We start from the raw sequence: 9251 nt of genomic DNA on the forward strand, positions 1-9251 counted from the left end.
AAACACTAACCTGGCCTTAATGTGACCTCGATCGCGTGTCCGCAGAAACAATGATAATTCTCCATCTCTGGATCTGATCTTGGGGGGTTAGGGAGGTGTGGTGGTACATTTGGGAGAGAGGGCGAAGAAATGAGGACACTCCCAGGGACGGATCCTCCACGCTGGGTATGAGAACTTTTATGCTGCCAATTTCGGAGGAAACGTGATTTTTATTTTTGCTGTTTAAAAAAAGAGGGGAACATGAGTTGGGGGGGCGGGGCGGTGTGCGGAGACGTAAGATCTACACAAACTCGGATCGTGGCTCCGCTGTTTTCTGCGCCTCCTCTTTATGGCCTCTTATCCCGGGGCCCAGGCCCGCGGCTCCCCGGGAGCTGGCGGCGGTGATTGGCGGCTCACCGGCACCGGCCATTGATGGCTGCGGGGTTCTAATCTCCAGGAAACACAAGGGGCTGCTGTGGCCATTTAGGGGTAATTATCCGACCGCGGAGGGACAGCGAATTCCCTCGCCTTTTAACTGGGCGCAATAAAAGCTGTAGATTAGGGGCGTCCAGATTAAGGAAAATGAATTACTAGAGCGGGAACTTTATTACCTGGACGGCGTCCGGGGTCTGGCGGAAGGGGTCGGGATGCAAACGCCGGGAAGATTGGCAGCCTCGCAGAAGTCCGCAGGCTCCACGACGTTTAAGGCCTGGGGCGGGTTAGGGAATATCCTCGCGTCTGTGAAATTCACGCCGCCTCTGCAGACCTCCTGCACTCCCAAGCCCTGGGCAGGGTTTAGGGCCTCCAGCTCGCGTCTGGCCCAGCTGGAGGCGCGGCGCACCGTTGCGGCCTCTCTAAAGACAGGGGACCCCTGGGGGAGACAGGAGAATAGAGTCCTTCTTCCAGGCCAGGAAACCTAGGCCCCGGAGGTTTGCTTGAGGGTTCAAGGATAAAAGGACATATACTCCCACTTTAGAACTATAGGAACTGGCACTCAGCGAGGCTCCCAGTCGGGATGACCAACTTCTATCACTCGCATTTCCAATTAAACTCTCCCTAGGACAACAGGCACGTGGGAATGTTATTCTGCATTAGGGTTCAAGAGGGAGAGACAACCGAGGCCCCTAAGTTGTTTAGGTCAACCTTTTCAAATTGATCAGTGCGACTTTCTGTTGGGACTTGCTTTTGTTCCGCCCTTGGCTCCCATCTCAACAAGTTTGGCTTCCAGATCACTTTGAGAATCTACTATATCTCAGAACTTTCTCACTAGAAAATGCACACCAGTAAAAACAACTTCAAAGGAGGACCCCCTTGGAGTCCGCCAGATAAGACCACCACCACCACCACCACCACCACCCCCTGCTTTAGGGCTTTAGGGCGGACCTGGGGCTCGAACCCCGAAAGTGCAGGCGCGAGGCGCAGAGGGGGCTCAAAACTGTGTCTGGCCGGCGCAGCCAGTCCAGGCCAGGCCGCGGACCGGACGGCCGGGCGGCGGGAGAAGGGCCGCATCGCTAATTGCGGGGATAAACAATCTGTCACGATCCCTCAGCGCGCCTAATAGGCAGACGAGGATGTTGTTTTTAGGCGCCAGCGGCGGCCCGATCAAAGGCAGCAGCCGGCGCAGGGGCCCTTGAAGTCGCGCGCCCCCGCCTCCTGGGAGCAAACTGCCTGCACCCGCAGCCCAGGGCCCTGCCGCCGGCCCCTGGGTTTCGCGAGCCCGGCCCGAACTCCAGGGCCTCTTTTTTTTAGGTTCGGACTGGGTTCGTGTCTCCTCTGGCACGGAAACGGCGGGAAGGATGTCTGCGGAGGAAAAGGGGTGCAGAGCCGTGGATTCCATGTGGAATCCGTGCTCGAAATCGCGCCGGGATCTTCCACCGATCCGCCCCTGGGCTGCGGGGTAGCGGAAACGATGCCCACAGTCTCAGAGAAGGGACTTTGAGAAAAGGAACAAAATATCTGTCTCCCGGGGCGTGTGGTTCCCGAGGAAGGAAGGGCACACGTTGGGGGCAGTGAGAGAGCGCCTTCTCTGCGTTGATTTTTTGTCTGGGCCTTTTCGGATTTCCCGGTTGGCGGTTTCCAAGAGCTGACAGGGCCGGGGGGCTGCGCCTGTTATCTCGCCGCCAGCACTAGCCCCCAGGCGCTTCTACTGCCTGCATTTCTCGGCGTGGCCGCGGCAGCCCAGAAAGCCGGGCTGTAATTCATGCCTGGCAAGGGCAGGGCTGGCTCGCCGCAGATAAAGCTCGGGGACTGGCGTTCGGCTTCCATGCTGTCGCACTCCGCTCCCCTCCCCTCCAGCCTCGCTCCTTCTCCCCTTGTTCCCGGATATCTTAAAGCACTCCCCGCGCCCCAGATGGGAGCACCTCCACGTTTCGGATCCTAAAGACGGCTTGTCCTGCAGCCACTCTCTGGGCAACTGGTGGTGGTGGTGCTCTTCCCCTTTCTCTCCCTCAATACCCCCCCCCCCACGCCTATTTTATAGGACTGTGTGGCGGCCGAGGAAAAGTGGTGTTTTTAGCACACACACACCCCCCCCCCCGCCCCCGCCTCCTTGTGGGCAAAGATTCCTTTGGCGAGGCATCCCGTCTTAGAGACCGCCGTCTTTATCTGGGTGTTGGCGCGGCGGGTTCGAAGAGCCCGCAGCAAGATCCCTCACTTCTGGCATTCGTTGTCACCTCCGTCGGGTTTTTGTTTATGCCCCCTCCCCCGTTTCCCAATGCATTTTGTGGCCTCGACCCAGGAGTCCCGCGTGCATTTTTTAAAAATGTGCAGCTCAGTGGGATCCCCCGGCAATTAGCGAGCCCCAAACAGTCCTCTTTAATAGAATGAATGTGCTATGAAAACCGATTACCCGGAACGATTTATTTTGGTGGGAATTCACCAATCTTCAGGAGGGCGATGGAGGGGGACGGGGGTGGGGGTATTTTGTCATGGGGATGGAGGCGGGTTGACAAGTAGACAGAAAGCCCGACCAGGGGATCCCCCAACCTGCGGAGGGGGGCCTCCCGACCCCAGTTCTCCCGCCTATTGGCCTCTGTCTCCTAGAAGTGAGCGGCTGGGAGTCAGAGGTTTGGGAAACTGGGAGTCACTGATGGAATCCTTTGGGAAGAGTTACAGCTTTCCAGAGAAAGACACTGGAGAGCTCAGAACTCCAGGGAATCTTCAGCTATTGCCTGAATATCCGCAGCACAGATGCGGAGCAAAAAAAGCTTTCTGCTTGCCTGGGACCTGGACAGAACTTACGCCTTTTAAGAGTTTTGGTGCCCTTTTTAATTCGAAGTAAAAAAAAAAAAAACTGGTTGTAAAAAATATTTTCTTCTTCTTGCTATTCCTCCGCTTAAGCGGGCCCCACTTGTGCAGTGGAACTGCCCAAGTGCAGTGCATTTTACCCGGCGCCAGAGAGAAATCGACAAGTCCGACTCCCTGCTTCTTCCCCTTCCCGCCCTTCCATCCCCTCCCCCTTGCTTCTTTCCTCCAGATCGGGCCTGGGCTTCCTTGTGTCTTTAAATTCGGAAGAGGGTGAGGGGTGTAGATCTGCGGGGGAGAGAGTGGGCCCCCCTTTCAAATGGCCCAAATTAATGTGATCGCAACATGAGGGTGCACTTGGGGAAGATGAAAGCGGAGGCCGGCCGGCTCCTCCTAGAGCTCTATAATTATAGATAATATATCCCATTTCAAAGCAATTAGACCAATCAGGCGTAACGAACCACTTTGCTGCCGATGAATAACAAAGGCGCACGGTTATTTAAGCCCAGAGATGTCAGGCAGACCCCGAGGCTCCAGGGGCCGACCAAACATCTTCCATCCTGGCTCTTCCACCCTGGGCTAAAGAAGGTTCGCCCTTCCCGCCCCCTCTAACCCCCACCTCCAGGCTTTCCACCGAGGGCCCCATCTCAGTTCCAGCAGGGGCCTGGAGGGGCAGGGGGTTGGAAGAAGTGGAAGGAAAAGAATTGACTTTTTTTGAGCTGGGTGTCAGGACTCTTGTCAGAGGTTTCACAAACTTTATCTGATTTAATCCTCTTTACTTTGGGAGATAGGTATTATTATAGGCTTTCCCACTATTTCCAGATGAGAGAATAGAATCAGAGAGGCTAAGTATCTTGCCCAGGGTCACACAGCTAGGTAGTAGTGGCGCCAGGATCTGGACACGGGTGGGTCTGAGCCCCGAATCCACTCTTCACTCTGTGGCAGTCTCTCTCAGGGAGCTTTCAAAAGAGGAGATGCTCTAAAACCCAGAGGGTGCTGTTAGGACTTAATGACACTGCCTCCCTCAATCCGAGAAATGGGTTTTGGTCCATCACTTACTACACTTCTCTCCTGCGGCCCACCGCCTTCTAGAATTTTGAAAACTGTCCAGTTTTCCCATGAATTTATTAAATGTAGAGAATCTCAGGTCTTTCAGAAAAAAGACATCTGGGCTGCGAGCTGATACACCAACCAAAGGCCGAGGACTTTTTTTTTTTTTTTCCTGAGCCTCGATTTGTCGGATTTAAAATAGGTACTCTGTTCCTCAGTTCAGATAACGCTGTTGGCCCTCCGGAAGACGCCACACCGCGGGACTCCACCGCACTGTGGCAGGTTCCCAGCGCTTTGAGCACATCTGAGGCATCCGGGATGGGCTGGGGGGTCTGGAGCCTTCCTCAGGGCTTGCCATTTCCTCTCCTGCAGGAGGACGTGGGATGGCATGGGCGGCCCTACCCCTCGAATGGAAGGTAGCCCAAGGTACCTTCCAGGTGGGGAACCTCATATTTCACCCCCAGCTCGACCACGGGGAAAAGAGACTGAACGGGGAAACCAGACCAGGGCGGAGATGGGCAGGAACAGTCATCAATAGACACATGAAAAAAAGACAGCCACGGGGATGGCGGAGGATAACAGCCCTGGATACAACGATGCCGAGAAGCCGAAGAACCTCTGCCATCCGGGGACTCTTGAAGGACCTAAATATGAAGTGGAATGGAAGGCGAGTTTGGGATGCCTAGGAAGGCCAGCGCTGACACGGGAAAAGAGAGCAGTCGAAGGTGGGGCGGGGCGGGGACGGCTCAGGGAATGTCCTCCGAAGTGCGGCGGACACCCCACCGTGGCTGGGCCGAGCGCGCGCGGGCCAGGAGGGGTCCCCGGGACTTGAGAGGAACAGCGGGGATGAGGGTTTTGGGTGGGGCTAGGTAGTCCTGGAGGCCCCTGGGCCCCCTTCTCACCGCGATTCCCACCTCCCCTCCTCTTTTTCTTGGGTCCCTGACTTTTCCTTCTCTGCGTCCTCCTTCTCACCCTCCGTGTTTCTCATCTGTCTCGGAGGCGGGTCTCTGCCTCAAGCGTGTCTCTCTTGGTCTCTTCGGAGAGATGTGGAAACCTCGATCTCTTCACCCCTCTGCCGTCTCTGGGTCCTTCGGTTTCTATCACCAAGTCTCTTTCGGCCCCACTCCCCCGTCTATCCCTTCTCCGAGGTTTTTATCTTATTCTCTCGCCTCCCGCCCCGGCCCGTTTCCCATTTCTGGAGCGGCAGTTGGCACCTTCGGGAGCGGCAGGAAGCGCTCTTCCGGGCCCTGGTACTGCCCTCCCACCCCCTGCCCGAGGCTGATCGTTTCTCTTCTGAGCCTCGGTTTCCCTGTCTGGACCTTACAAGGTCTCTTCCTTCTAGGGTTCTCGAAAGGATGGAAAAGGGAGGTGGCAGAGCCGAGAAGGTGCCCAGCGTGGGCACCCAGTGGGGTCAGCAGACCTCCAAGGTATCGCTCAGAGTCCTTCACCCCCAGCGTCCCAGGATTGACAGTGGAAACACGGAGCAAATGGAAACACAGAGCACGCTGGGGAGGGCGCGGGAGTGGCCGGGGAACCCACCAGAACCGCCGAGAACTGGGGAGGGGAGGTTCTGTAAGGAGAAGCCCTGCTCCAAGTCCTTGACCCAGCCTGGGGCGCTTAGGCCCGACCCCAGCCATTTCCCTCCTGGCTGGCTACTCAGGACCCGACCTAAGGGCCCGGAAGGGTCCGGCCAGGCCGTCCCAGGTCTTTGCGCTCCGGCCCTAACTACCCTCCGCCTTCTGGAAAAGGCAATGACCCGCCTCTGCCCTCCACGGCTTTTACGCCTTTGCTATCCTTGGACCTCGCTTTCCTTGCCGATGAGCACGAAGCAGGGCTGCTCCGTGATTTAAAATGAGTTGGGCGCTGCCTTCCTGGGGAGGGCGGAGGGCTCTGGGAGACACAGGCGGGAAAGCCTCCAGCCTGCACTTAATCAGTGCGCTACGGAACACACACTCCATAGACAGGGAAACAGACCCAAAGAGGAGTCATTTCCCCCTGGTCTCTGAGCTAGAAACGGACAGAACTGGCACTAAAATGTAAGCTGTCCAACTCCTTTGTTTTTGTTCAGTCACGACTCTTTTTTAACCCCACGGACTGTAGCCACCGCCGCCCCCCCCCCCCCCTCAAGATTCCTCTGTCCATGGGATTTCCCAGGCAAAGAATACTGGAGTGGGTTGCCATTTTCTCCTCCAGGGGTTCTTCCCCACCCAGGGATGGAACTGGTGTGGCCTACATTCACAGGTGGGTTCTTTTATCTCTGAGCCATCCGGGAAGCCCAGCCCCTTACCCAGTGTTCATCCGTCCCCACCCTCAGGAAGGTCAGGAAACCCTGGACGTTCCAACTGTGCCCAGTGGCTTGAATCTCTGTGACCATCCAGAAGACCTTGTCCATTTGCGAGGACTCATTTGCAAACGGGGCTTCCCAGGTAGCTGTAGTGGTAAAGAGCCCTTTTGCCAACGCAGGTAGATGTAAGAGACCCCTGGTTCGGAAGATCCCCTGGAGGAGGGCATGGCAACCCATTCCAATACTCTTGCCTCTCCAGGCATAGACAGAGGAGCCTAGCAGGCTGCGGTCCATAGGGTCGCACAGAGTCGGACACGACTGAAGCGACTTAGCAAGCACGCACTGGCGCACTCTCGCCCTGGTAGGTTCAGGGAGCGTCTGTCCTGCCTCTCCGGTGAGGGCCGGAGCAGGGGCTCTGGCACCCTGGGCCAGGCGGGGTTAGGTTCTTGAAGCCAGGCAGGCTGGAGGGACCCGCTTTGACTGAGCACCGCCTCTGTGCTAGGTGCTTTCGATGCATCATCACAGCTCCCGAGGTGGTCGTCCTCCTTCCCAGATGAGAAAAAAAAAGAGAACTGAAGTAGCACATTCTGGGCCGCGCAGCTGAGCCTGGGGACACCGGAGCTGGGAACGGTGTCACGGCGCACTTTCGCTGCACCACGCATGTAGGGACGAAGGGAAGTCTGCTGTGCCTCGCTCAGCCTCTGCAAGGGGTAGACGGGCCGTGGAGGTTGTAAATGCCCGAGGCTTTGATTCCGTTCTGCTTTCCCCCCACTGCCAGCAGGTTTCGGGTTGGAATCTCAGACCCGCAGGTTCCTGAAGCTCTTGGAAGGGGCAGGGTCACGGCTTCTTCTGGGGCCACGCCCTTCATTACGCCACGCCCCCTCGCCTCGCCACGCCCCTCGCCACGCCACGCCCCTCTGGACTCCGGGCTTGCCTTGGGGCTTTGGAGCATGTTACAGAATGAATGACGACCCTCTGCCGGACCTCAATTGCTGCATCAGTGCTATGGAGACCTGAGCTCCTCTTTGCCGCCCTCCCTGAGAGTGTGTGAGAAGGATCTGAATCCAAGGAAACTGGAAAACTGAGGAGACAAATGCCAAGATGGGGAATCGTAAATTCTATTAATATTAATAATAGTTAATACAACAATGACTATTGCAAAGTACTCTTCTGAGCTCTGAGGGTGACTTAATTCTTTGAATCTTGGCAGCAACTCTATTTTTAACCCTGGTTTACGTACAGGAAGGGCTTCCCTCATAGCTCAGTTGGTAAAGAATCCGCCTGCAATGTAGGAGACCCCCACCCCCACCCAGGTTCGATTCGTGGGTTGGGAAGATCCCCCGGAGAAGGGATAGACTACTCACTCCAGTCTTCTTGGGCTTCCCTTGTGGCTCAGGTGGTAAAGAATCTCCCTAAAATGTGGGAGACCTGGGTTCTATCCTGGGTTGGGAAAATCCCCTGGAGAAGGGAAAGGCTACCCACTCCAGTATTCTGGCCTGGAGAATTTCATGGACTGTGTAGAGCATGAGGTCGCAAAGAGTCGGACACGACTGAGCTACTTGCACTTCACATAGGGGAAAGATGGAGTAAAGTAGTTTACATGAGCAAAAACGGTCTTGCTAGGTGGCTCAGTGGTGAGGAACCCATCTGCCAGTGCAGGAGACACAGGTTCGATCCCTGGGTGGGAAAGATCTCCTGGAGAAGGAAATGGTAACCCACTCCAATATGCTTGCCTGGAGAACTCCCTGGACAGAGGAGCCTGGCTACAGTCCACAGAGTCGCCAAAGAGCAGAACATGACTGATTGACTAAACAACAATAGCAATGAACAAAAACAAGGTGTTCTAGGATTTCCCATGGCACCCAGGGGATTCTCAGGCCCGCCACTGCATGGATGGACCTCCCTCTGGAGACCCCTGCTCTGGACTCCCTGGTGGGGAAAGGGCAGAGCAGGCTGCAAAGCCTGGCCCATTCACAGCACTGGTGCTTCCAGCTGCCCAGCTCTGATCCCTGGGAGTGCCTCTGGGGTGGCTCCCCAGAACAAGCTTGTGTGAGCCCCCAGGACTAGGACAGGGCCAGGCAAAGAGGGGACACTTCAGAGTCGAGGTGAATGGATGACCAGAAGGCAGTGTTAGATCTTCAGCATGAGCCGGGCCCTTAACCCAGAGTATCAGGCCAGACCCATTAGGGCCAGAGACCTGAGCCCTAGGCTCAAGTGTGAAAACAGTCCATCTCAGCGCTATCAAATAGTTCTTGATGGCCTTTTAAAAGAACACTCCCTGGTCAGGGAACTGGATCCCTCATGCCGCAACTAAGGTCTGGTGCAGCTAAATAAATAAATACAAATTATATATATGTATGTGTGTGTATGTGTGTGTATATATATATAAAGAACACTCAATTGCTGGCCCTGCCAAGTTTAAGCCTCCTTTAAACCTGAAGTTGAGTTCTCAAAATCACTGCAGATAGGGACTTCAGCCATGAAATTAAAAGACTCTTGCTCCTTGGAAAGAAAGCTATGACAAACCTAGACAGCATATTAAAAAAGAGACATCACTTTGCTAACAAAGGTCCTTATAGTCAAAGGTATGGTTTTTCTAGTGGTCATGTACAGATGTGAGAGTTGGACTATAAAGAAGATTGAGCATGGAAGAATTGATGCTTTCAAATTGTGGTGCTGGAGAAGACTCTTGAGG

The 9251-nt window shown here is 55.5% G+C and overlaps 1 long non-coding RNA gene across 1 annotated transcript; it reads right to left on the reverse strand.

The window, feature by feature from the left end:
* Positions 1-224: 224 nt before the first annotated feature.
* Positions 225-2439, reverse strand: LOC113894508. The gene is made up of 3 exons (XR_003511604.1): positions 2340-2439; positions 591-850; positions 225-514 (listed from the first exon to the last, which is right to left on the reverse strand). It is a non-coding gene; the product is annotated as an uncharacterized LOC113894508 (long non-coding RNA).
* Between the last annotated feature and the right edge of the window lie 6812 nt (positions 2440-9251).

This window comes from Bos indicus x Bos taurus, chromosome 6 (genome assembly GCF_003369695.1).
Source record: "Bos indicus x Bos taurus breed Angus x Brahman F1 hybrid chromosome 6, Bos_hybrid_MaternalHap_v2.0, whole genome shotgun sequence".
Taxonomy (NCBI): domain Eukaryota; kingdom Metazoa; phylum Chordata; class Mammalia; order Artiodactyla; family Bovidae; genus Bos; species Bos indicus x Bos taurus.